Genomic DNA, 5,278 nt, shown 5'->3' with positions numbered 1-5,278 from the left:
ATTTTTCTATTTTTTTCTGTTTTTCAGTTTTTTTTTCTGTTTTTTTTTCAGTTTTTTTTATTTTTATTTCAAGTAATGTAATTTTTTTTTTAAATTAATGAAGTTTTTTTATGTTTTAAATTAAAAAAAATAATTGTGAAATGATTGTGAAATGATTGAATGGGGGTTATTGGCATAATGCCCCACTACGCCACTTTTGCTATAATGCCCCCTTGCTGACTAGGACGCCACATGTCGGATAATGCCCCATGGTGGGGGCATTATAAGGTGTTACCACTACACATGGTAATCATATATAAAAAGTGAATAATATGACGATAATTATGATAACAAATAATCGAAACAAAAGTATAAAAAATCAATCAATAATCATCACAACATATTCAACTAATAATCCAACATGAACTCTATGTTGGATCAGTTCTGTTTGTGCATGAAGGAAAACAATAAAACATACCTGTTAATGCAGACAGTGTGTTGGAGAATCCAGTAATGGAGTTTGACATGCTTGTCATCTTGATCTGGTTCCTCCTTAGGGTGCTAACTGATGATGGGAACTTAGAGAACCGAAAAGGGTATCGGTTAGGAGAGGAGGTTTAGTTATGATGTTATGACTAATGGGGTGTGTAATTGTGTGAGTGAGTAACCCCTAAACCTCCACATAACTCTCCTTATATAGGCACCCAGGAGGAAACCCTAATTAGTTAATAAGGGTAATATGGTCCATCAACAATTACCAACTAATTATCTTAATAGGTTATTATATATTTTGATATCTATAATGTAAATGATTATGATGGCTATAGATTAAATATTAATACATAATATATTTAATCTTACATTCTCCCACTTAGCCGAGTAATCATTTACTATGAGTATTAGATAAGCCTGATCAGGAGTTAACACTCATTTTAGCCTTAAACAAGTACTATAGCAGAAAAGTACAGCCGTTGAATCATTATGCGACTCAGGACCCCCATTAATCATACTATAGCCTTAATTTAAAACCTAATCGTCATGATCAAAATACGCGTAAGCCCTTTGTTTGATTTGTAACTTTTATTTGTCTATATGCCATTATACCGGTTGAACATATTCTAATAGACATACAAAATCAAACTTGAGGAAATTTCATTAATCATAAAACATAAGCTAGTACAATATGCTCAAATAAGGTCTTTACTAAATCCCATATTCCGAACATGTTCTTCATAAACCTTAGGAGGGAGACCTTTAGTCATCGGATCCGCAAGCATATTCTTAGTACTAATATACTCGATACAAAGATTATTTTCCTCAACCCGTTCACGTACAAATAGATATTTCGTATCGAGATATAAACCAGCTCCAGTCGAACTATTACTGTTCGAGAAACTTACGGCAGCTGAATTATCACAGTAAAGCTTCAATGGTCTAGAAATGGAATTAACGATTTTGAGTCCAGTGACCAGGTTTCTAATCAACATTCCATGACAGGTTGCGTTATAGACAGCAATGTACTCTGCCATCATTGTGGAAGTTGTGGTCAACTGTTGTTTTGACTCTTCCAAGAGATAGGGCCGCCTGCTAACATAAAGATATAGCCCGAAGTGGATTTCTTGTCATCTTTGCATTTGGCAAAGTCAGAATCAGAATAGCCCACCACTTCTAAATGATCACTTCTTCTATAAGTCAGCTTATAGTCTTTCGTCCCTTGCAGATATCGAAGTACCTTCTTAGCTGCTTTCCAGTGATCTAAGCCAGGATTAGTCTGATAACGGCCTAGCATTCCAGCAATATAAGCGATATCTGGGCGAGTACAGACTTGAGCATACATCAAGCTCCCGACTACTGACGCGTAAGGTATCTGGCTCATTTGCTCCTTCTCAACCTCTGTTGTCGGACACTGAAACGAACCGAAAACATCTCCCTTAACTACTGGAGCGATGGAGGGTTTGCACTGTTGCATGTTATACCGTGTAAGGACACGATCTATGTAGGCCCTTTGGGACAATCCTAAGATCCCTTTGTTTCTATCTCGGTGAATTTCGATGCCAATGACATAAGATGCATCTCCGAGATCCTTCATGTCGAAGTTATGCGAGAGTAACCGCTTCGACTCATGCAACATGTCTAAACTATTACTTACCAATAGAATGTCATCAACGTAAAGGACAAGTATAGTAAAGTTACTCCCACTCATCTTGAGGTAGGTGCATTGATCCACTTGATTCTTCATAAAACCTTGCTTCTTCATGACTTCATCAAACTTGAGGTACCACTGACGTGATGCTTGTTTTAACCCGTAAATGGATTTCTTCAGCTTACAGACTAGATGCTCCTGACCTTCAGGTTTAAAACCTTCAGGCTGTTTCATGTAAACATCTTCGTCCAAGTCTCCGTTAAGGAAAGCGGTTTTAACGTCCATCTGATGCAGCTCTAAATCGAAATGAGCTACTAGGGCCATGACGATCCTTAATGAATCTTTACGAGAGACAGGTGAAAACGTCTCTTGATAATCAATTCCCTCTTTCTGAGTGTAGCCCTTTGCAACCAATCTCGCTTTGTAGCGTTCAACGTTACCATTCGGATCCAGTTTTGTTTTGAACACCCATTTGCATCCTACGGGTTTGACTCCGTTGGGTAATTCTACCAAATCCCAAACGTCATTTTTCTTCATGGATTCAAGCTCATCAATCATTGCTTTATTCCATTCAGAAGACTGATCACTGCTAATGGCTTCATTGTAAGAGATAGGATCATTGAGCTTTCCGGGATCCATTTCAGTCAGGTAGGTAACATAATCATCCCAATTAGGAGGCCTTCTTTGCCTGGATGACCTCCTGAGTGGATTATCGGGTTCATCGTTGTCTTGGTTTTGAGTGTTTGATGTGCCTTCGTCATGAGGTATAATGGGTTCTGATTGTAGAGGTGAATTTGGAGTTGGTGCAGTAGCTTCAGGAACAATAGTTGCATTGGGTAAAAGAGGAGTAATCGGAGTAATGGTAAGCGAGGAGTCTCTCCCCCCGCGTCTTGTACTTCTTGCAATTCTTCGTAAGGGTTGGTACTGCTCCCACTGACCTTGAAATCCTCCAGGAACGCGGCACGCTTGGTTTCAACAATACGGGTGACATGGGAAGGACAATAGAAACGATAACCCTTCGAGTTCTCAGGGTACCCGATAAAGAAACAGATAATTGTTTTAGGGTCAAGTTTCCTTAGGAAAGGATTGTAAAGTTTTGCTTCAGCAATGCAGGCCCATACTTTCATATATTTAAGACTCGGTTTCCTTCCTGTCCAAAGTTCATAAGGAGTTTTAGGGACAGACTTAGAAGGAACTCTATTGAGTATATGAACAGCTGCTTTTAACGCTTCAGTCCAGAGGAATAATGGTAAGTTAGTGTTGGCTAACATACTGCGCACCATGTTCAAAAGGGTACGGTTCCTTCTTTCAGCGACACCATTCTGCTGAGGTGTACCATGCATGGTGTATTGGTTCACAATCCCCTGGCCCTTACAAAACTCATAAAATGGACCAGGAGCTTGACCCACATCAGTATGTCTTCCATAATACTCACCGCCTCTATCTGATCTCACAACTTTAATCTGACGATCTAATTGTTTTTCAACTTCAGCCTTATAATCTTTAAAAGTTGTTAGAGATTCAGATTTCTCCTTAATAAGATACAAGTACATGCAACGAGAATAATCATCAATAAAAGTGATAAATGAAGTATGTCCTGTTATGCCAGCGATTTGGTAGGGACCACTAATGTCAGTATGAATGAGTTCTAATAAATTAGAGCTCCTAGTGGCACCTTTTGTTATTCGCTAATGTTATTTTACCTTTAAGACATTTGACACATGTTCCAAAATCAGAGAAATCGAGAGGAGGTAAGACTTCATCCTTTACGAGACTATTTAATCGCTCTTTTGAAATGTGGCCTAAACGCTGATGCCACAACATGGATGAAGTCTCTAAGTCTCGTTTCTCTTCCATCTTTGTGAGTGATTCATTAATGTTATATGACAACAAAGATTTGGAAAAGTCATCTTCTAGTTCTAATCTATAGAGACCACCATCCAGAATACCAGTACCATAAAGAACAGAATCATAATGGATAGAGAGTTTGCGATGACCATGGGAAACAATAAAACCGTCCATGTCTAACTTTGGTCCTGATACAAGGTTCCGAGTTACCTCAGGAACATATAAGGTATCATAAAGTTTAATACATAAACCGGTTTTCATAACTAATTGTAATGTTCCAATGGCCTTCACTTCTAATTCTCGATCATCCCCAACCTTAAGCGTTCTTTGGTTTCTTTCCAGCTTCCGGATTGAAAGGAATCCCTGAGTAGAATTGGTAACATGAACCATAGAACCAGAATCAAACCACCAAGAATTAGCAGGAACACTTAAATTATAGGACTCAAGTATCATAAAATAATCGTTACCTTTCTTAGCCAGCCACTCCTTAAAGTCAGGGCATTCCTTCTGCATGTGTCCTGTCTTTTTACAGAACTTGCAGCGGATACTGCCTAAGGAGTTCTTAGAGCTGGAAGATGCACTTGTATTAGGATTAGGATTAGGCCTTTGGACCTTTGAAGCATCCTTCCTCTGATAATTGTTCTTCCTTTTCTTAGGATTGGAGGTAGTGAAGTTTGCAACATCAGTTTAGCGATCCATCCTCATACGCTCTTCCTCCTGTACGCACATGGCGACCAGCTCACTCATCGTCCATTTTTCCTTCTGAGTGTTGTAGTTGATCTTAAATGCTTCAAAAGACGAAGGAAGCGAAGTGATGATAAAATGAACAAGGAAACCATCACTGATTTCCATTTCCAGCCCCTTCAGCTTATTGGCCATGTCATTCATCATCATGATGTGCTCGCGAATGCCGCTCCTCCCATCATACTTAGTAGTCACCAGCTTGAGAATAAGGGTACTAGCGTGTGCTTTAGACGTCCCCTTGAACTGAGCCTCCACAGAAGCCAAATAGGTTTTAGCATCTTCAGAATCAGGAATAGCTCCCCTGATAGCATTGTTTATGGACTGCTTCATAAACATGAGACACATGCGGTTACACCTAGTCCACTTTTCATGAAGTATCTGCTCAGCAGCAGTACTCTGAGTGGTAAGGTCCGCTGGCTTATTCTCCCTAAGAGCATAATCGAAATCAAGCAGCCCAAGCGTAAGCATGAGAGCATCCTTCCATGCAGCAAAGTTATCACCAGTCAAAGATGGAATCCCTTGATTGGGCGCTGATAGTGGAAATAAGATGAGCAAGTTATGATA

This window comes from Helianthus annuus, chromosome 15 (assembly GCF_002127325.2).
Source record: "Helianthus annuus cultivar XRQ/B chromosome 15, HanXRQr2.0-SUNRISE, whole genome shotgun sequence".
NCBI classification, from domain to species: domain Eukaryota; kingdom Viridiplantae; phylum Streptophyta; class Magnoliopsida; order Asterales; family Asteraceae; genus Helianthus; species Helianthus annuus.
The sequence above is the reverse complement of the archived record's forward strand: the minus strand, read 5'-3'. Positions refer to the sequence as shown.